Source organism: Podarcis melisellensis, assembly GCF_964234715.1.
Source record: "Podarcis melisellensis genome assembly, chromosome: 11".
NCBI lineage: Eukaryota > Metazoa > Chordata > Lepidosauria > Squamata > Lacertidae > Podarcis > Podarcis melisellensis.
In genome coordinates this window covers 11,503,637-11,527,125 of record NC_138543.1, presented here as the reverse complement: position 1 = coordinate 11,527,125, position 23,489 = coordinate 11,503,637, and the positions used below count along the sequence as shown (strand labels likewise).

General features: G+C 46.9%; 1 protein-coding gene across 1 annotated transcript in view; it reads right to left on the bottom strand.

Moving 5' to 3' along the window:
* S1PR3 (sphingosine-1-phosphate receptor 3) overlaps positions 1 to 20,607 on the bottom strand; it is a 76,845-nt gene extending 56,238 nt beyond the window's left edge. The window contains exon 1 of the mRNA XM_081930729.1: positions 20,570 to 20,607. The gene's annotated coding sequence lies outside the window, so the exon portion shown is untranslated. The remainder of the gene's footprint in view (positions 1 to 20,569) is intronic.
* Positions 20,608 to 23,489: the final 2,882 nt, after the last annotated feature.

Below are 23,489 nucleotides of genomic sequence, written 5' to 3'. Positions count from 1 at the left end.
TTTTGACAGATCAGGGGAGGCTCAGGATTCATGGGCGGGTGGCCGTTGCCCTGGAGGGGCCAGCCTGGTAGTGCAGTTGGCTCTGACTGGCTTCAGGAGCTGCTTGCTACTCGCTGCTGTGGCGCAGGAAAAATGGCGAGCGCCATGGCAGCGAGCAGCTCCTGAAGCCAGCCAGAGCCAACTGCGCTACCAGGCTGGCTCCGGGCTGCTGAGGCTGCCGCTGCCACGTTTCCCGGGGACAGATTTGCACATCTGGGGACTGTCCCCGGGAACCGGGGACATCTGGTAACCCTACCCTAAGCTACATTCAGAGGGAGTGTATTCCCGTCAAAAGCAGACGACCTCACATCCATCCAGTTTAGGGAACCACGCACTAACAGTCTTATCAGGATTGAGCTTCAGTTTGTTGGCTCTCATCTAGTCCATTTGGATTGTGTCCATAAGTTAGAAACAGATTTCCATGCATAGATGAGCCTTACCAGGTGCACAGAGAAGTCTCCTTTATAGATGGAAAAAATAGTCAATACATCACAGTGCAGTCTTAACCCTGTCTATTCAGAAGTAACTCCTACTGAATTCAGTGGGGCTGACACCCAGGTAAGTGTGAATAGGATTGGGGCTTTACTCAGTTGCAATCCTGTATGGCTTGTGGTACCCCAAGCACTGAGTAAAGGTAAAGGTAAATGGACCCCTGACTGTTAGGTCCAGTCGTGGACGACTCTGGGGTTGTGGTGCTCATCTCGCTTTACTGGCCAAGGGAGCCGGCATACAGCTTCCAGGTCATGTGGCCAGCAGGACTAAGCCGCTTCTGCCAAACCAATGCAGTGCACAGAAATGCCGTTTACCTTCCCGCCGGAGCGGTACCTATTTATCTACTTGCACTTTGGGTGTGCTTCCGAACTGCTAGGTTGGCAGGAGCTGGGACTGAGCAACGGGAGCTCACCCCGTTGAGGGGATTCGAACCGCCGACTTTTCTGATCAGAAGACCCTAGGCTCAGTGGTTTAACCCACAGCGCCACCCACGTCCTTAGTAGAACCTTCTAAATGCCGAATGTTTCTGGTGCTGATTCTGGTGTTCCTGCTGTTTTCTGGTTTACAGTGAGACAGTTTAATATTTCTCTGGCTGTTCTGTTCCGTTCTGTACTGCTCTGCTCTCTAAGAAACTGCCAGTTTAAAAATAACTTAGAATTGAATAATGAATCGCTAAGGGTGACATGATCTTTGTTGCCGAAAAACATGAATGGAACAATTGAAGAGATCTGGTCTCGCTCCCTTCTCTGCCTGCACCGGTCAGTAAGACAGCACTATAATTCTCAGTTTAAGTACAGAGCATGAATTCAGTAGTGTGTAATTTAGTGACAGGAAAGTGGCCAAGCATATATTGCAATCTGGTGTACATTGTCTTTAAAGCTGCTTACAAATCATACATTTCTAAATAGTTAGGTGCTGTTTGAGAGCGGTTCAAGTGGTCTGGATTAAAACAACATGTGTACATCTGCACTTTGTCAGTCACTTTTTATCTATTGCCATGTGGGGATGCACAAAAATATTTTTTGCTGAACATATCAAACGATTAAGGAAGAAGCCCGAGCCATCTGTATAGGCTTGATTTGATGCCACAGAGCCAATCAGACATTATGCAATTCATGCAATTAGCAATTGAGCGGATGTTGGTTTTTTTGCATGCATACGTAAGTGTGTCAGAGGTGTGTCAGGATCTGACAGCGGGTATTGGAGTTTAACTCTCTGCCCTCTTGCTATGGTCCCAATCCACATTGAGTCCCCTGCACCTGCTTTTTATATTGTAAGGAAATTTTCTATTGGCATGAATGGAAACCTTCCTTCCATTGCAAATAGCACTCGTGGGGATCTGATCTGGATTCGAGCCACAGCAAGGAACAAAGGGTTAAAGCCCCCTAACCTCCTCCAGGATCAGGCCCCATGCTCTCGCTATTGATTTCAGAGAGCCAGCATGGTGTAGATGCAGCTGCTGGGCAACCTTGGGCTAGTCACACTTCTCTGAAGTCTCTCAGCCTCACTTACCTCACAGAATGTTTGTTGTGGGAGAGGAAGGGAAAGGAGATTGTTAGCTACTTTGAGACTCCTTAAGGAGAGTGAAAGGCGGGATATCAAGTCCAAACTCCTCTTCCTCCTCCTCCTCTTCTTCTTCTTGAAAATGCATTAATGCAATTGCTAATTGTGCGACTGGTGTATTACAGACGTTCTCAACCTTGGGTCCCCAAATGTTGTTGGACTACCACTCTTATCAATCCTCACTGTAATAATAATAATATTACAGTGATACCTCGGGTTACATACGCTTCAGGTTACATATGCTTCAGGTTGCAGACTCTACTAACCCAGAAATAGTACCTCAGGTTAAGAACTTTGCTTCGGGATGAGAACAGAAATCGTGCTCCGGCGGCGTGGTGGCAGCGGGAGGCCCCATTAGCTAAAGTGGTGCTTCAGGTTAAGAACAGTTTCAGGTTAAGAACGGACCTCTGGAACGAATTAAGTTCTTAACCTGAGGTACCACTGTAGTAGTAGTAGTAGTGTTAGAGACTTCAGAATACAGACCAGAATGGAAAAATCCAGGCAGCAATATTTCTTTAAGAAAAAGATTTTATTCAATTTGGTTTTTGTCAGACAAAAAGCAAAAAGGGGTGCATTCAGAAAGAAATGAGAGAATGCCCACAAACACCAGGGGCAAACAGTTTTTATCCCCTCAGGCAAAACAATGGTTCAACCCCCCTGACCCACCCCTTAATCATTCCCATCTCAACCAATTAAAGAATTGATGTTGGCCTTTCGGTTCCAAGTTGCATTATACACTAGGTGGCGCTGCGAGTTTAAAATCTTTCTGACCCATTTACTGGTTCCAGTAACTGCTCCGGCCCCCTATTTCTCAGGAAAGGGGTCTTGTGGTTTTAACAGGTTGCTCGGCTTAGAACCTTGTGGTGGGCTAGACATCCTTAGCAAACGAACAGTTTCTCAGAACAGCTCCAAAATCCCCTCACCGCATCCTCTTGCAAACTCGCTGTGTTGCAAAAATATTGTTTTTGCAAGCAGGGGCAAGCAGGGGAGAGAGAGAAATCTCTTTTTTAGCTTTTAGTTTGCTCTCTAAGATGGCTTTCAGCTTATAAAATGGCTCCAGCCTGGCTCTCCAAAGTGGACCTCTGGTCTCCACTCCTTCATTCCCCCCTTTCCATCATGAAAATGCCGACCGATTATGGTTCTGCATTTTCATTTTGATGGACCTATAGGTACCACATCATAGAGAGCCAGGACATGCGTACATGTAGCTGCCTTGACCAATGCTCGTTTGTGAATGGCGGAACGGTTAAGTGGCAGTGGGAGGAGTGGTAGTCCACTCGTGGCATCTGTTGGGGCCATGGTGCATACCAGACATTCTGACTTATTGGCAGAATGGGCTACCACTTCAGCCACTTGTAAACACCTAGTGTAGGGGTTATGGACGCCCCACTCAGTCATTAGACGGGAAAAGTTAGCAGGGGAGACCAGGGAACTCTTTCCCGCTTTGGCCAATGCCAGCAAAAATACAGGAGCATCCAAAGAAGTAGGGCAGTACATACCACGCCTACCCACCAACCCTCGGGGTTCATTCCTAATATTCTTTTACCGCTGAAGGGCCCACTGATATTCGTATTCAATTATTCGCTGGGCCTCAGGGGTGACTCTCCACCTTTTTGCTGAGGCACCCACTATATGGAACAATTTCCCTATAATCCCTTGTGGGTGGACTGGGCCCTCGTGTTGTCTCCTCAAGAGATTATACCCAAAAGGGGTTTCCCCCTCTTCATATATCACCATGCACCCACAAGAATATATCCGCCCCTTCAACGGCCTGACACAAGGGGTGACTATATCAAGGGGTTCTGGTCCCAATACCAAAAGTCCTAGTGGTGTCTCTAAATTTGCTGGAGAGCAAGTTTCTACGTTGGGGACCCTGCCCGCGGGCACCCCTCCCATCCAGTTCTTCCGGAACTAAGTGCCCTGTCTGTCTACTGGGTGGCAACTCTTATGCAGCCACAAGAATACCCTGCCACATTCACGGGTATTAGGTGTGGAGTTACCAGGCCCAGTAGTTCAGGTAGTATTCTGGGATTTTGGGAGGCTTGAGCCACCACGACAACCACAGGTGGGGCTGCAGAATTTACAGGCACCTGTTCAGTAATTTTAATATGCACCTGATTCAGACACCCTCCCATGCAACACCTGGAGTAAGATTTGGGCCTGGTTTATCAAATGGGGTTGGTACAGTGCTCTACCCTGCAACCAGCAGGCTATTCTCCCACAACCACAAGAGCGGTCTAGAACTCGATAGATTTCGACCGATCCTGCAGCTTCCCGGAGGAGCCACATCCAAGTGCGCTGGGCAATGCAGTGAATAAAGAGCCACAGTGGGAGAGTGGGATGCTGTACTGCGGCCGCCCTATTGAACCCTCGTTCCCAAGAGCCAACGAGTATGCCGTCTCTTACCACCGGCAAGACAAACCAGTCATAGCAGAGGTCAGCAGGCCAATAGGGTCGGTATGGCTCGGTAGGGTCAGGGCAATAAGACATAGAGCAAGTCAATAAAGAAAATAAGAGAGAAAAGAGAAAGTCTTTGTAACTGTCCTTGTGATGATTAGTCGCAGGATCTCGTTGCCCGTGGTCCAACGCTTTCCCCTGGTAGCGTCAGACACAAGGTGATGATCAGCTTCAGAGGGTCAGCAGGATTTCTCTTGCAAGTCCAGACACGTGTGATGTACCCAGGGGATCACCTCGGCTACTTTCACTGCAGTTGGGGATGAGAGGGTCGCCAGACGCTGTCACCCAGAGGAACTGGTGAACCGGCTCAGCGAGACTGCCGCGGGACTGCACGGTGTATGCTCGAGGGAATATCTGGAAAGGAAGCAAACACACACAACAAACACAGGGATTGCACTTGTCCTTGGGTGATGTGATCTCCCATCTGCCCCAAACTGGCGGGGATGTCTCGGACGAAAGGGGTTGGCCTGCCATATAGAAGTTCAAAGGGTGATAGTCTCAGTCTCTTAGGTGGAGCGATTTGTACCCGAAACAAGGCAATGGGCAGGACATCTATCTAGTTGAGTCCCATTTCCTGGGTCAGCTTGGCCAAGTGGGTCTTCAAAGTACGATTTATTCGCTCAGTGTTTCCCGAACTCTGGGGTCTATAGGCTGCGCACAGGACACACTTCTGGGATATAGCAGCAGTTAGTTATAGCAGCAGTTAGTTGAGATAGAATATTCTCCCAAGGTGTGCTTTAGCAGCTGGGCCTCCCAAATGGGTGGACTCGTGGTACTTCTTTACAATTGTGCTGGCCAGATGTTGGGGCACAAAAACACGGCTGTCTGGTCCTTCCTGGAGCGTTGCTCCTTCTTGGCTGGTCCACTGCTGTTCATCAAGGGTGTAACGTGGTTCCACATCGTCCGGAGTGAGTTCTGGGATTATTCTTTTGGCATAGCAGGCATTTCCTGGAAATCTGGGCTGCCAGTTGATAAAGGTTGGCTATATAGACATACTTCTCCAGCTGCTTGGTTGTGGCATCTGGCCTCATGTGGGTGGACACATAGTATCTGGTTTGTCAGCAGTGCTTAAGATCCCTTCTGGGACCACTGCTCCAATAACTGAGGCGGGGGCCGGTTCCCGGGCTGCTTCCTTGGCCACTCTGTCTGCCAATCGATTTCCTCTGGCCACTTCTCCTGGTCCAGTCTTGTGTCCATAACCTCAATGCAATCGTGCGTCTGCTCCTCACCTTCTCCTACCGGCAACAGGGTAGCTGGGTTGAGGGCGGTGGTGACCACTGGTGGAGGTTTCAGAGCTGCCTCACAAGCTGCATTATCTGCTTTCCGTCTAGTGACCATGTCCCAACCTCTACCATGGCCTTTGCAGTGCATTACAGCAATCACTTTGGGGGCCCATACAGCTTCTAGTAACGTCTCAACTTCTGGAACGTATTTCAGAGCTTTCCCGTGGGCTCCACTCAAGCCCCGCTCTTTCCATAGGGCGCCATGCGCATGCAGGGTTAAGAAGGCATATTTAGAATCAATATAGATGTTAGCCTTGCATCCAGCTGCCAATTGCATGGCAATGCCTTTCGCTGTTGGACTTCACCTCAGAGGACAAATAACTCTTGGAGACTTTGGCCTCCTCAGAACTCTTGGAATGGCTTGCCTGGCCTGCACCCCCACTTTTGGGTGCTCCATTGCCTGAGGAACAGCTTGCAACTGCCTTTTCAGCCTTTCTCCAACACACAGTTCATCACACAGATGCATTGAACCGTAGAAACAACTTCCCAAAGCAGCCTCAGCCCCCTCTGGACTTGGTACTCAGCCCCCTCTGGGCTTGGTACACTTTCTGGGCATCCTCTAGGCCCCTCTAGGCTTCCTGGGCGTCCCACAGTCCCTTCTGGGCTTCCAGGTCCCTCTGGTCTGGCTTCTACTGCGGCCTGACATGCCGTCTTCAGTCCCTGCCACGCAACCCAGGGCTTCCCTAGAGCATCAGCCACGTCTCCTTCACAAGCCTCCACTGCGCCTGTAAACTTCTTAATGGGCTGGGCAAAGCCTGTTTCAGCCTGTGTACTTTCCCATAGTTGCTTTTCTGCCAGCCAGTAATACATGCGTTTTGACCAGGCTTCCCAATTGGCTCCATGCAGCCTTTCACAGGGGTAACTCTCATGGCCTTGCTGTTGCTGAACAGGCATCTTCCTCCCCCTTGGCCGCGGGTCTCTGAATGGCTACGGCGGACCCCTCGGGTCCCTGGCCTGTGAGCCATTGCTGTGCCTAACACTGCTGCCTTTTCTTTCCTCCACTGCTTTTTCTCCCTCTTCTCAGCCTCTCCTCTTTGTTCAAACACCTGGGCGATGGCCATGATCTGAGATCTGGACATGCCCTGGAACCCAGGCTGTTTTTGGATTTTGGTTCTAATGTCCTTTGCACATTGTCCTATGAAGGAGGCTTTTACCATTAACTCATGTGCAGGGAGTTCAGAGTCAAAGGGGGTCCAAATTCTGTATGCCTCCATCAGGCGTTGCAAGAAATCGCCCGGAGATTCATCAGACCTCTGCACGACGGCAGTCACCCTGGACAGGTCAGTGGGCTTCCTAACTGCCCTGCGAACTCCATGCAAAAGGATTTCGCGATAGGTACTTAAAGCATTGCGATTGTCCACATTATTTGGGTCCCATTGTGGGTTGGTTAAGGGATACCGATTAGGCCAATCTGCCTCCTGAACCTGCTGGTCTTTCAGGTGTTCTAAAGCCTGTGTATTAATTCTTCTTCTTTCCTCTGAGGTAAAGAGAGTGCTCAGCAATTGATGACAATCTGCCCAGGTAGCCTCATGCGCTGCAAATATAGAGGACAGCAAGTCCACAATTGCCTGGGGCTTCTCAGCAAACGCAGGGGTGTGGGTCTTCCAATTCATCTAATCGGTGGTGGTGAAGGGGACAAATAGAGGGTGAACGGAGGCGCAGGGAGCGGATTGTCCCAAATTACACGAAGGGGGGGGTCAGGACTTCTGCTTCTCCTGCCTCATATACTTCCACAATGCTTTGGCTCAAACATTGCGATAAGCTTTTTCAGGTTCTCAATACATAGGGGTCGAATTTCTGTATTTGTTCATCCTTTCCCTCAATTCTTTAAGGTTGGGGTATATTTTGTCCAGGATCTGGTCACTGGGCTCTGCCTCGTCTACTTCTGGGGTGTCTGGCAGCCCCCCCCTTTCCTGCTTCGGCTCCCGGGGCCACATACTGAGGCAGTGGTGGAGCCTTGGGGATATGAGGCTGTCCCTGTCCTCCCAAGGGGCCATCACGGCACTGGGAACAGACATTTTCCTGCCCGTCCTCCTTTAATTTGCATTGATCAGTCTTATATTTCTTCAGTCGGGGGGGGGGTCTCTATTATTACGTGAACCTCTAGAACTTCATCCATGTTCCAAGTTAAATGGAGAAAGCTCTTCCTTCTCTTTTAGTTTTATGCAGTTTCTTTTTGTGTTTTTTTTTAAACTTCTAGTAGTTCTCCCAGCAGACACCTGACCTTGGCTGGTCACACCCTGTGGTCAGTTTCAGGTGTCCGGCTTGTTTTTTCATCTGTTCCCTCATCCTTTTTCTGTGGCAACTAACTTGTCAACTGTGGTGGCCACAAAGATGCAGGTCTTCTCTTGAGGCTCCTCTGCCTGAGCCTCAAACTGGGGTCTGCTGCAGTGTTCTCTGAGACACACCTGAGCACTGACCCATCCAGCTGGTGCCTGGTTAAGGACACCAATTAAATTGCCCTCCCTGTCTCAGCTATAACTGCTATAGGTCTAAAACCATTTCGTATTTCCTAGCCATAGACCACCTCTCACTGGTCATCAGAGAAGCTGGGGCACTGCTGGTGGTTTCCCTGATGTGTTCCAAACTGCCGCTGGTCACATAGGTACCCAGCTCTTCCCTAGCTAAGTTCTGGGATTTAGCTTGCCCTCCCTGGTCAAGCTGTAGTTACTATAGGGATCAAAACTGTTGGAGGTCTGCAAGGCTCATGTGCTTCCCAGTTCACTACTGGGCTATGGAAAAAACTAGGAGGCTTGCCTTGCTACCAAAGCCACAGCTCAGCAGACAACCCTCCAACTTTGCCTGGCTGAACTCTTGCCTTTAGAGATCTGAAAGGTTTGTATGCATCCTGGTGCAATATACCTAACTTGAATAACCTAAGGGATCTCTGGACCGATCCCCTCCATCGCTCCCAGAGTTGTACCTGAGTCTGAAACTCTTCCCTAAGTAGTTAATCAGACTCAAAAGATACTCCTTGTTGCCCTGTCCCAGCCAGGGCTGCTATACTTCTGAAAGATTTGTTGCCTGATGACTGAGGAACAGGCATCAGAAAACCTTGGGGGTGGTTGTTCCTTTGAGGCCTCCTCTCTCTGATTGTAAGTACTTTGGGCCAATTCTAACATCCACTCAAGGGTGTGGCCCATAAAGTCCTCATCAAAAGCATTCAAGAGGATTACATTGGCTTGCTCCAGACCCCATTTTTCAGATACTCCGCTCCTAACCGGGTTTCAAAATTCCTTCCACTCTCCACACACTTCAGGTTGTGACCTAGGTGAGGTCGCCCTACTAGGAACTGCACAACCCTGCACTCGCTTGGCCAAAGGGGTCCTAAACCCTGGCCACTCATTCAACAAATTCATTCACTGGAGTATCTGAACATACAACATACAAAACACAAACACCAATTACCTCTGCCCCATTTCCTTCTTCCTAATACTTTAACGTGGTGGTTATCAGGGGACACTCCTTTTCCCCTTAATGCCACTGGCCACGTTGGAGATGTGATCAGGATCTCCCTTCTCCTTAAAAAAGGAGGCTTCCTATGTCCTCGGGGCCCTTTGCCATGTACTCACCCCAGCCGGCTGGACTCTGCCCTGTCCTGTCAACCTCGGTCCTTCAATCCATTGCCTTCTCTTCCAGGATCCAGCAGAAGGGTCAAATTGGCTTCGCCCTCCTCCGAAGAAAAGCCTCGGTGCGCGCCAGGAGTAAGCGGCCTATTGGCCCTTCCCCTGTGTCCTGCCTAGAAAGGGACAAGGGAGCTGCCTTCTGGTCTTTTAGGACTTAAGGTCCCTTATCCGAGTCACGCAGGCACCAGAAATGTTAGAGACTTCAGAATACAGACCAGAATGGAAAAATCCAGGCAGCAATATTTCTTTAAGAAAAAGATTTTATTCAATTTGGTTTTTGTCAGACAAAAAGCAAAAAGGGGTGCATTCAGAAAGAAATGAGAGAATGCCCACAAACACCAGGGGCAAACAGTTTTTATCCCCTCAGGCAAAACAATGGTTCAACCCCCCTGACCCACCCCTTAATCATTCCCATCTCAACCAATTAAAGAATTGATGTTGGCCTTTCGGTTCCAAGTTGCATTATACACTAGGTGGCGCTGCGAGTTTAAAATCTTTCTGACCCATTTACTGGTTCCAGTAACTGCTCCGGCCCCCTATTTCTCAGGAAAGGGGTCTTGTGGTTTTAACAGGTTGCTCGGCTTAGAACCTTGTGGTGGGCTAGACATCCTTAGCAAACGAACAGTTTCTCAGAACAGCTCCAAAATCCCCTCACCGCATCCTCTTGCAAACTCGCTGTGTTGCAAAAATATTGTTTTTGCAAGCAGGGGCAAGCAGGGGAGAGAGAGAAATCTCTTTTTTAGCTTTTAGTTTGCTCTCTAAGATGGCTTTCAGCTTATAAAATGGCTCCAGCCTGGCTCTCCAAAGTGGACCTCTGGTCTCCACTCCTTCAGTAGTAGTAGTAGTAATAATAATAATAATAATAATAATAATAATTTATTTATACCCTGCCCAGCCACTCTAAGCGGCTTCCAACAAAATATTAAAAATACTCACTCGGGATGATGGGGGGTTGTAGACCAACATCATCTGGTGACCCAAGGTTGAGAAAAACTGGTGTATTGTCTAGTTTGGCTATTAATATATTTTATCATAAATTCCCTTAAGGGTCAGACAAATTACACCAACTCATCCTGATACAGGACTGCAATACTTCAAGGACCGCCTATTTCCATATGAACCTACCCAGACCCTGAGATCATCATCTGAGGCTCTTCTTCATGTGCCGGCTCCTCGAGAGGTCCGGAGGGTGGCAACACGATAACAGGGCCTACTCTGCAGTGGCTCCCCTTCTGTGGAATGTTCTCCCCAGGGAAGTCCGCCTGGTGCCTTCATTATACACCTTTAGGCACCAGGCAAAAACGTTACTATTTAACCAGGCCTTTGGTTGACCTGATTGACATCCTAAACCCTTTAAAAATGTGGTTCTTTTTTTGGGGGGGGGTGTTATTGGGTTATTGTTTTTATTTTGACTTTATATATTGTGATCTTTTCTGTGAACCGCCCTGAGACCTCCAGGTATAGGGCGGTAACTAAATTCAATAAATAATAAAATAATAATACAGCAAGATTGAGGCACATGTGAAAACAGGTTCCATGCAGGAATCTGCTATATCAAGTAAGATGATTGGTCCATTTAGATCAGTATGGATTGATTGGCAGCTACTCTCCAATGTTTCAGGTTATCCCAAGTATCAGGCAGTTCCCTGGGTTCCTATGTTTAAAGAGAAGAGAACATCATATTAGGTATTTATGTTCTTCTTCCTGGCTGGTGGAAAAGATGGAGGCAGGAATGATGAGGTCATATTTCTCAGCACTCCCCTAAAGCAGCTGGTGGGAACTGCAGAGCCATTAAAGGACAGAGCAGCCCAGCAGACTTTGTTCTCACGGATTCTCTTAAGTGTAGAAATTGCACATTTTACATCCAGTTATAATTCAAAACAATCTAGCCCCGGATTTGCTGTCATAGGTGATCAGTGTTTGAGTCTCCTGTAGCAAAACGCTCAGATTTGGACACATTCATATTTTTCTCCACCAGACCCTTTGCTGACGACACACATAAATTCATTGCTAACATATTCTAAACAAAGAAGTAAAGCCTAGCATGGCAAGATTCTTTCAATTAACTCTTGGAAACGTCCAGATTTACTGTGCGAGCTGAGCCGCTCTCATAGGAAATCGTTGAACTCCCCCCTTCTCTCTTTTATGAGCACATCTGCTTAGCATCTGAGTTTCTGCATAACATGAAATTGAATAAAGCTCAGCGCTAAACCATGTCAGACTATATAGCTGGGGCCTCACAGCAAAAGGCATTCTGAAACGCTTCAACTGTTTTTCACCAGAACAATGAGAATGCCAGAGAAAACCATTTCCACGCTACATTTGACATACATTCAGAAAACCAAAGGACATGATAGGAAAACTGGTTTTTGCAAGGAATTCCGTAGCAGAAGGTTAACTATTTATTTATTTATTCAATGAAGATCAAATTTCACTGTGGCTTATCTTTAAGACTGAGGCTTATTGCTAAAGGTTAACAAAGCAATGCCACAAAGCCGTGAGTAGATGGCCGCTCCATTTTTGCCCTGCGAAACGCCAATTTGCGCAAGCAAATTAGCACTGAAATAATGAGGATGTGTGTTAAATGTATTGGCTCTGAGTTTACGTTTCACCAGGCATGCTACTTGCACCTCGGGCCACATTTAATATGACACCACTAAGCTGCCAAGATGGTTGAGTGTTGGAGCAGAAAACAGAGGTTGAGGATTTGTGAGCTGGGTACATACTGAAGTAATCATATGAATACTTGAGTATATGTATTTATTTTTATATGTGAACTCTGCATAGGTCCTCTTAACCTGCATGACTAACAGGCCAACTTAATGAGTTCCAAGTCATTCTGTGTCAGGCAAAATACTATTTAAACATTGCCCATACTGACTAAATGCAGTTTGCAAAGCAAAGTGTGCCAGATTTCTGTTGAGCCTATTTACTTGCCTGCAACTCTGATACTGTTTTACTTAGGTTTATCGCATAGCAAGTTATTCACAATTCAGACTGATGAAGGAGTAAAATTTTGTTTCTGCACGTAGATAAATAAGCAACTTGCATTACTTGGGCCACCAAAAATAAACATCAGGACTTAAGATCAGTACTCTGGGCCCATCGACTCGCAGTGTTCTCACAGTTGCCAACCAGATACCTATGGGAAGCCTGCGAGCAGGTCTGGAGTACAGAAGAGCGCTCCTCTCTTGCAATATCCAGCAACGGGTATCCGAACACAAATAACCTCTGAGAGTGTGAAATTATGTAAAAATTAAAGTCTCCATAATCATATCACATTATATATATATATATATTAATTCTAAGATACGCTAATGAGCTGCTATTGGACAAAAAATGAATGAATGAAATATTCCCATAGTGTACTTCAGGGTGGAGATTGCTGTTTTGTATTTTACAAAATGAAAGTCACCTTGTAAAATAAACTAGAGCAAGGCCAAAATTAGAAAATAACAGTTTTCAGAATGTTTGGAGAATTCTACACTTCCTCAGTCTCTCTCTCTTACACACACACACACACACACACAAACACAAACACAGTGAATAGTGTATGGAATTTCAGACACAAAGTAGATTCAGTTTTAATATCTTCCTATATATGTGGGTGGCGCTGTGGGCTAAACCACAGAGCCTAGGACTTGCCGATCAGAAGGTTGGCAGTTTGAATCCCCACGATGGGGTGAGCTCCCATTGCTCGGTCCCTGCTCCTGCCAACCTAGCAGGTTGAAAGTACGTCAACGTGCAAGTAGATAAATAGGTACCGCTCCGGCGAGAAGGTAAACGGCGTTTCTGTGCGCTGCTCTGGTTCGCCAGAAGCGGCTTAGTCCTGCTGGCCACATGACCCGGAGGCTGTACACCGACTCCTTTGGCCAATAAAGCGAGATGAGCGCCGCAACCCCAGAGTCGGCCATGACTGGAACTAATGCTCAGGGGTCCCTTTACCTTTTATATACATAAAAATGAATGGCGTTGTCATGCTCCGCAGGGACTTTTGGGACCTGTACCAGTGGCATTCATGAGAGATATTGGCATGTATCTGATTACCAAAAACCTCACATGGAGGTCATTTCAAGTCTGTACATCATATTAGGTACTTGACTTTTAATATATCCTGTAACATCAGGCATGATGCCCTTGCCATGTGCTGGCTTTCCCCAACCAGTGATCACCAGATGTTGTTGAACACCAACTCCCATCTGCCCCAGCCAGCATGGCCAATGATAATGAATGATGGAAACTGTATCCAACATCTGGAAGATGTCAGGTATGTAGAATCATTGAATTGTAGAGTTGGAAGGGAACCTGAAGATCATCTGGTCCAACCACCTGCAGGAATATGCAGCTGTCCCATACGGAGACCGAACCTGCAACCTGGAGATTATCTGCACCACACTCTAACCAACTGAGCTATCCATTGGACGTGTCTTCGTTTGTGTGCCTCTGCATGAGAGAGCAGCTCAAGGGGGCCAAAAGACTTGCAGTTCGATATCCATCTCCATTCATTGCATAGCCATCTTCTGAATACTAGCTTTTTTAAATATGACATCAGTGGATACAGGATATTTTGATGTTCCCATGGTCCTCTGTGACAATCTGTTCTAGGAGCAGCACATATTCTGCCGTAGCAGTTTGCTCGTTTTTTATTTCCCCGCTTGCCGAACTTTCATCCAAGCAAACTTTGATTTTATCTTTGAGGTTGTGGTGACATGAAGAAATCCATTCTTGGTTTTTTCTGTTCTGGGTTTATAATGTCACCAGATCCTTCTCATTAAAGGTTAAATTTAAGATTATTATTTTTCCATGTGTGAGGAGCATAGGGAATTAGCCAAGGGGAGGACTCCAAAACCTGCCATACAACCTGCTTGGCAATGCAAGATAATACTGGAGATTGGGACAGAAGACCCTAATGGGTTGGGAGGGTAGGAAGCCTGGCTGCAATTTACTTCTAGCCTTTTGAGGAGCATGGGCAAAGATATGAGATATTGCCTTATATTCTAGTCAGATAACATAAGGAGAACTCTGTAGGATCAGAACAAAGGACCATCCAGCCCACAGTGGCCAAGCAGATGCCCATGGAAAGCCGCAAGCAGGTCACAAACACAGCACTCTGCTGCTTTTCAAACCAAGCAAACTGCTTCCCCCACCCTCCAAATGTCATTCTCAAATAGAGGAAGTAATTGGGGGGAGGCAGTGTGTTCAGGCAGAGGTGCCTTATAAGACAAAATAAGACAGTTGCCTCTAGGTTGGCGGTTTGAATCCACACAACGGAGTGAGCTCCTGTTGCTCTGTCGCAGCTCCTGCCACCCTAGCAGTTCTAAAGCACGCTAGTGCAAGTAGATAAATGGGTACTGCTGTGGCGGGAAGGTAACAGCCCTGGTTTCCGTCACGGTGTCCCATTGTGCCAGAAACTACCGTTAGGTCCATCATGAGACATCAGCCAGCTTCCAACCACAGATACCAGCAGCCTTCAAGCAAGCAAACTTGCCTAATTATCACTCCCAGCATCCCACTGCCAGAGGATTGCCTCCTTCCATTCACCAGTTTGCCTCCTCCAAGTGGAAGAAACCTGGGCAGTGCTGAATGTCACATCCAATGCCAGGTGTGTCCTGTTGGAAACAGAAAAGGGCTTTCCCCTTGGCCTGCCTTTATATCCACTCAGTTGCCAAGTGCTTTTGTGACATCACAAGAAACCCACAGCCAATTGCAACAGCTGGGGAGGCATCATCTTTATTGCTTTGAGCCTCACAATGGTGGGTGGACCTATCAGTGATTGTGTGCTTGTTTATTCGGGACATGGGTGGTGCTGTGGTCTAGGCCACTGAGCCTCTTGGGCTTGCCGATCAAGTCAGCAGTTTGAATCCCTGCGACGGGGTGAGCTCCCTTTGCTCTGCCCCAGCTCCTGCCAACTTAGCGGTTCGAAAATACACCAGTGCAAGTAGATAAATAGGTACTGCTGTGGCAGGAAGGTGAACAGTGTTTCCATGAGCTCTGGTTTTTGTCACAGTATCCCGTTGCACCAGAAGCAGTTTAGTCATGTTGGCCACATGACCCAGAAAGCTGTCTGTGGACAAATGCCGGCTCCCTCGGCCTGAGAGCAAGTTGAGCACCGCAACCCCAGAATCGCCTTTGAGTGAACTTAACCATCCATGGATCCTTTACCTTTTTTTACCTTACATGTCTCCAAGTTGTTGCTAGGCATGTGCTTTGAGGTATCTTAGGGTGAGTACTCTCTGACATAAAGGTGACCAAGTGCCCTTGGTTCAGTCATTGGGTGGGATTTTACTCATGAGTCCCATCGGTGGAATTCCTGAGCAAGGACTTGCACTTGCATAATGGATCTCTTCTTCCATCACATCCCCAGGCCCCTCAAAACTGGCTCTGGGGAGGCTGGGAGAACCCCTGAAATGGCTCACAGGGGGAGGAGAGGGAGGAATCATTCCATCTGGCAAGCCAAAATGCTGACTCTGCAAGAATAAATCACTGAAGTTCCACTCTATCTCCTTTTAATCTGGCACAGGATAACACTGGGTGAAGCTAGATCATTTGAACTCCTTTGAGGAGAGGCAGGATATAAATGCAATATTAGAGTCTCTGCCCCCATCATTCAGCCCGGACACTGAGGTCCGGTGCCGAGGGCCTTCTGACCATAGCTGTCAACGTTCCCCTTTTTTTAATGGAAATTCCCATATTCCGAATAGGATTCCTCGCAAGAAAAGGGAAAAGTTGACAGCTATGCTTCTGACAGTTCCCTCACTGCAAGAAGTGAGGTTACAGGGAACCAGGCAGAGGGCCTTCTCAGTGGTGGCACCCGCCCTGTGGAACTCCCTCCCTTCAGATGTGAAGAAGATAAATAACTACCTGACTTTTGGAAGACATCTGAAGGCAGCCCTGTTTAGGGAAGTTTTTAATGTTTGATGTTTTATCGTGTTTTTATTGTTCTGTTGGGAGCCACCCAGAATGGCTGGGGAGGCCCAACCCCACCCAGAAGGGCGGGGTATAAAATAATAATAATAATAATAATAATAATAATAATAATAATAATAATAATAATAATAATTCTTATTATAAAATGAATAAACATGGGAGCAAACTCTGCACATAATTCTCAAGGAAGACAATGGAATAGTCTTGCTGTTCTCTCTCCACACTCTCTCAGGGTGCTTCTACTATAGCATGTTTGAAGCACCTGCCCTCCCCCAAAGAATCGTGGGAACTGTAGTTTACCGCTCACAGAGCTGCATTTCCCAGCACTCAGGACGCTTGGTGAAAAGTCAGGTGCTTTAAATATGTTTTAAATGTATGGGGTGTCTCAGCTTTTTTGTCTGTGCATGTGTATAGAAATGCAATTGTTCTAGACTGCCCTGCAGTCCCAAAACCTGGGGCAGGCAGACCTGGCCATGCGCCCTTCCTTTCCTGGCCGTCAGCAAGAAAGAAAACCCCAGAGGCTTGTCCTCTCTCCATTTGCTGGCAACCAAGCTCTCTGAAAAAGCAGCTTGTTCTTTGGCTGAACTGCTATAGCTAAGATGTTTAACCTAGGGGGCCACTTGTCACGACCAGATGCCTGTTGTTTCCCCATCTCCATCTTGGCCCCCAGCAAGGCTGCAAGATTACAACAGACATATGGATGGGAAGTGAGAGAGAGGGAGAGATCTGAGGAGGGAGAGGAATGTGAAGGCTGAGAGGGTTCTTTTTCCTAACCACTGCTCTGCTTGAAATCATCTCGTTCAAGCACATCCAAGAATGGAGCCTGCCAAACCTGGTTTAGTAGGAACAAAAACTTGATCACTGAAGTGCTGCCAGAAAACAGGAGAAAGCAGTTGCAAGTTGGCTTCACATGATTGTAGACTAAGTCCAGATTGACCTTATTCACTCACCCCTCAACAGCTATCTTGCTTTGCCTTCTTCTACTCCTAAATTTCTTGTCTTTCTGAACCCCTTTACTACAATGACACAGTGACCCTCTTTCCTAAGAGCAAAATCCCTCAACTTTGACTTGCTTTGGGAGAAAACACACAATATTTTACTCATTATTTGCCCTTGTAAAGGTCAGCAATCTGTCTCTTTTCCTTGAGACTTCTGTCTCTGTTCTGCCCTCCGCGTCCCTTTTCTCTGAGGGTCTACAAATGCTGGCGAGGCTTGGAGAATGCCAAACATTGACTCATCAGGCTGATGTCTTCCAGAAACTGCTGCCGAAGTCTCCTGACTGTTTAAATTTCAAAGTAGTATAAAGCTGCTATAAAGGAAATTGAGAGCATCAACCAACTGCTCACACTGGGTGTTAAATGAGATGTGATGGAAATTTGTATAAACAGAAAGCCCTTTCACATCTCTTCAGAGAAAACACTGAAGATACGTCCAGATATGCCTGGACTATGTAATTTAGTATTTTAAAAATCCCATCCTTGCTCTTAGAAACTTGGAGCATGGGGTTTCTAGGTGGTCTCCACTCCAGGTACAGGTCAGATCCAGATTGACTCAGGGCTTTCAGACCTTTCTGTGTCAAGATAATTTTATCACTGATCTCAAAGGACCAAAAGATCAAGTCCTTCTGCATATCAGAATCCCAACAGCAGGTATAGGGAACCGTGGGCTCACCAGAGGTTGCTGAACAACTCCCCTCATCCTTGGCCATTGGCCATGTTGCTGTGGTTGATAGGAGCAGGAGTCCAGTAACTTCTCAGGTTCCACACATGTGGGACGTGATCCATTGGTGCAGTCAAATGCAACATTCCTTATTTTCCTAGAGTGGGCACAGGCAAGGGGGACACTCAGTCAGTGTAACTTCCTGTTCTGCTGACTGGAGCATCCTCCCCCTGCATGTGACCTGGGAGATGGGCGTGGCTCTGGCTGACTCCGAGTCATGCAGCCCTTTTCTCAGTCGGTTTGTCTTTCACTTGCTTGCTTGTCTTTTGCTGCCATGCTGCTCCACAGCAGCCATTTTGTTATATTAATGTAATTTTGCTGTCTGCTGGCTCTCAGCCAGCAGCACATGAGCTCAGTCTCCCTATGAGACGAACTCACACTGTTTCTTTATGTAACTACCAAGTAAAGCCTGCCTTTCAGGGATCATATTGTGAACTGAAATGTGAGTAAACTTTTTGTTACTTTACTCAGAAAGACTCTTGTGTCTTTATTCTTTTAGGAGAGATAAAAGAGGACACCAGGAAATAATCTTAACTAAGAGATTCAAACGAATCTGCAAACTAGATTCCAGCTATCTTGAGGGGATCTGCTCTGCTACATCACCTACTAGTGTGAGTGGAAGAAGGGTAATACAGTGGTACCTCGGGTTACAGACGCTTCAGGTTACAGACTCCACTAACCCAGAAATAGTACCTCAGGTTAAGAACTTTGCTTCAGGGTGAGAACAGAAATTGTGCAGTGGCGGTGCGGCAGCAGCAGGAGGCCCCATTAGCTAAAGTGGTACCTCAGGTTAAGAACAGTTTCAGGTTAAGAACGGACCTCCAGAACGAATTAACTTCTTAACTTGAGGTACCACTGTATTTATTCAATATATCCTTTCCTACTACATTTCCACACTGCATCCCTGCATTAAACCAAGACTTCCTATGTATGGAGCATATTGCTCCAGAATACTTGATCAAGGTGGCAATCCATTCTAAGTACACTTACTTGGGAGTAAGGCCCATTGAATTTAATAGGACCTCTGAGCAGATGTGGTTGGGATTGTACTGCAATCAAGTTCTGGGTTATGAGAAGCCACCTTGCAGCTCAGGATCAAATACTATTCATGAATAGTATCCTGGCTCCCCAAAACATTCAGCCCCTCTGGATGAAGCAAAATCCATCCTTCGTCTTCAGTTATGGAAAGTCCTAATGACCCAGAGGAAGTTTGCAGAACATCCCCCCCCCCAGATTATTGTTGGACTTCAAAAGCATTCCCTAAGCTCCAAAGTCATAATTCATAAATTAATCCAAGTGTTTTAAAACAAACAGAATAGTTTCCTCTAAATATCAGTTTGTTTATATACTGCACATAACCGCCTCTTCTTTTAGGAAACCAAGGGCTAAACCAAATGTCACAGACCAGGATCTCAGTGAATACGGAGGAGGATGGTTAACCCTTTCCTCACACCAGTTTCCAGGTAGAAATTGCCCCTCCCCAGCTGCTATTTCCTTCCAAAGATGCTGTTTACTGCTAAAAGCATCTACGAGGGCAAAAAACAGCTGGAGGTGGATATTCTGCTGGGTGCTGTTGTAGAAAGCAAAGAAACCCTCTTCCTGGTGCACCCACTCCTAATCTTTAAAATCTAAATTGGGACCACAGCCATGGTTGCTTTTTCCTGAAAAAGAGAATGCCTATCATTGTGCATACTTCCTGCCCCTCTTCAAAACATGCTTAATGTAATTCAGAAGCTCTCCAAATATTTCCACCATGGTCATGGTTTCTGAGGTTGCTGGGAGGACCACAGGTTCCCCATTCCTGATATACCGTATTTTTTGCCCTATAGGGCGCACTGGCCCATAGGACGCACCTCCTTTTTGGGGGGGGATGAATAAAAAAAATTATTCTGCCCCCCAGCTGCGGGGCTGGGGCGGGGGAAGCCCGAGCTGCTGCGGCAACTCCCGCTGGGCTCACAAGGCTTGCGGATAGTTTCCTGACACCTGGAGAGCGAGAGGGGTCGGTGCGCACCGACCCCTCTCGTTCTCCAGGCTTCAGCGAAAACCTGCATTTGCCCCATAGGACGCACACACATTTCCCCTTCATTTTTGGAGGGGAAAAAGTGCGCCCTGTAGGGCAAAAAATACGGTATTTTATTTAAGAGTACAGTATTTGTATCTCACCTTTCCATTGTAAAAAATAAGTAAATGCTCAGGGTGGGCTATACATATTAGAAAATAACCCCCCCCCAAAGGACATTATCAGCACCAACTGAGCTCTCCAGGCATCCAAGTGTTGGAATGTGCAGTCTTGGTTTCACATAGCAGTTGCATCCAGCATACTGAATCAGTCACAAGACCATATACAGGTGTAGTAATAAATACATTAAAAATGAGTTCCAATAATAAATATGACTGGACAGCAGTAAAGTGGTATTTGACTGTTCAGTTCTTAAGGTAGTCAAAAGCAGAACTCGCACCCACCTTTTTGTATCCAGGGGCTTTCTAGTTACTTTTGGCTAGCCACTGCCCACAGATATTCTCTTTCTGCTACTACAGCCAATGCTTCTTTCACAGCTTCTCAGGTTATTCTTTCATAATCTTGTGGACAACCAGCTTGACCCAACTCGCAATGGGGTGTAGGAAGAACTTTGTTCCATTTTCCATGGTGTCTGTGACTTCACAACAGCAGAGTGAGGTCCCCGAAGGATTAATTTTACATAAATAATGTGCTTGAGTGGGATGATACTGGAAACTGTCCGGATGCACTGGCAATGTAGTTCCTGGGGAGCTATGGGAGAACAATTTGATTCAGTTTGCATTTGAAGCTAATGGCTACAATACTACTTTGCTTGACTTCCTCCTACTGAGGTAGGTGCTTGGTTGCAACTCTCTCATGCTGGGTGTAAACTCACCCAAGTCTGCCGACATCCCCTGACCTGACCTAAATCTCCTGACTTGACTGAAAAGGATATCTTGCCTGGTTTTTGAGTCTAGTGTTACTTCCTGCCTGATGTCTGTGTCTACATTCCCTCAAATATTACTCCTTTTTTTGGTCTGTATGCCTTTTGCTTCCTTCCCTTGTTTCTCATACCTATTCTGGATTGACCCTTTTGCACCAGACCAAGGCTGTTTATGCCTTCTATGCTCTGAATGAAATTCAAAGCAGCCGGCATTGACCTCATTTCTGTTCCTTCCAGTATTGGCTCATGCCATACGCAGACCACTTCCTGTTAGTGCTCTTAGGCCGCAGTTCTGATCTTTGTCACCATGAAAAAAGGATCAGCTATGGACATGTAATCCTGAGTTGAGGAGGAGTGTCTCAGGGGATATTTGGTCTTGCTAAAGATGAATCAGAATCTGTATAAGGCAGCATGAGATGATGCAGGGACCTAGCTGTTGGGGGAAATTGGGTACTCCCTTAAAGAGGACACGTACTGCGGTGAGACCTGGACAACCGACACTCTGGGTTGTGGGTGGGTACAATTGGTAAGCCACAAAACCCGATTGGTAGGTCGCTCGAAGTTGGGTACAATCTGGCCAATGGGACGCAGTCCAAACGATTCAAGGGACCTATTTATGCCCATGCATGTGACCCAGAGCTTCCTCTTTCGGCGCATGCATTCGGAACACCCGCCCACCTCTCCCTACCTTTAGGGCTTGTTGCACTTGACCTTGCTATGCCGTCACGTGTCGTCTGTCATTGGGACAGAAGCACGGAAGGAATTTCCCCCACTTGGCTGGTTGGCTGTTGCCATTTGGGTTTCACCTGCTGCGTAGCAAATCATCACAGCTTGTAAGGTTGCAGATAGGCTCTGGTTCAGGTGATAGGGATGGGAGAACGCTTTTGCCATCCCTATGTGAAGGGTATTCTGTTAAAGGAATCCAGGGACTTGTTTGGGTCAACCCCTGTGAGGGGGTTGTGCCCGTCCAGGTGTTCACCCTTGGGCTGACCTATGTTGGTGCCCTTGGTCAGCGCTACCTGCATGGCAGGGAGCTAGTCGAACCAGAGCCTGTGCAACCACTCACTTTCTGTAATCAATAAAGTTGTGGTCTAAATTCTGCCAAAAACCAAACCAAAAATTTGAGTCAGGTGTGAATTTATTTAGGGGGAGATTTCTGGGTCTGAACACTCAAATAGATAGGTCATCAATATGGGGCCCCCAAAACTTCAGTGCAGTGTGGGGCTTGATACTGTTATACCTTTTAATATCCCATTTCGTCTGCTAACAGAGCATCCTCTTTTCTACCTCTCCGAACAGACGACATGCCTTAGTAAGTTTTAAAAAGCCAGATTCATACATTTATCCATGCAGTAGCAAGTAAACACAGGCAGAAACCTTGGGGTACAAAATACAGGAAAATAGCTCTAAGAGCGTGGCCTTGGCTTATAGTGATCACACTCGGGCATGTCCTATCTTGATGAGTTCACATGAAGAAAGAGAGGACACAAACTTCATTCCAGGTGAGGGGTGTGACCTAAATGAGTCTAGGAATACAATTCTATGGTCCTAACCCCTTCATGCCTTGACTAGCATTACACATGCTGTATTAGAATGCAATTTCCCACACTTGTGAAGCATAGGCATAAAATACAACACACAACAACAAAATTTTAAGGTACCAAGCACAAAACCCCTGGACCAATTTGCCTGTAATTTGTCAGGGACCTCTCAGTTAGGCAACGGGAAGCCTCCCTTCCCATCTGAGGGATCCCCGCCCCTTCCTGCTTGCACGAAAGTAGAAATGGGATCAGGGCTGCTCTGATGGGAAGGGAGGCATTGCGCTGCCTGAGCCTCACCACCACTCTCAGCCCTCCTTCTCCGCCTTCCATGCCTGACCCACTGCACTGCTTCCCAACCCCTCACCACCACCACCACCGAAGAACCAACAATTTGGGGCTGCCCAGGCTCATGGAGAAAGGAGATAGAAGCCTGGTAACCTTACTCTATACCAGTGTTTCCCAACCTTGGGCCTCCAGCTGTTTTTGAACTACAATTCCCATCATCCCTGACCACTGGTCTTGCTAGCTAGGGATGATGGGAGTTGTAGTCCAAAAACAGCTGGAGGCCCAAGGTTGGGAAACACTGCTCTATACAGCTCTACACAATACTTTTCCAGCACTTCCATGATACATAACTGATTCTGCGAGGCATAAACTCTTTTGTATGACATAGAATCCTGTTGACTTTTAGTTCACACATAACATTTTCCACATAGGATTCCCACAGGAATCATTTGAAATGCACTCCCATGGAAGAAAGCGTTACCCAAGAACTGATGCAGAGTAAACTTTGTGTACTCATTTCCTGTCGTGGTCAGATCCCTTCTGGGCAAATGATTTGTCAGCTTGTGTTTAGACACACATGCTATTTTTACTTCTTCTGTTTTGTCGTGTCAGCCT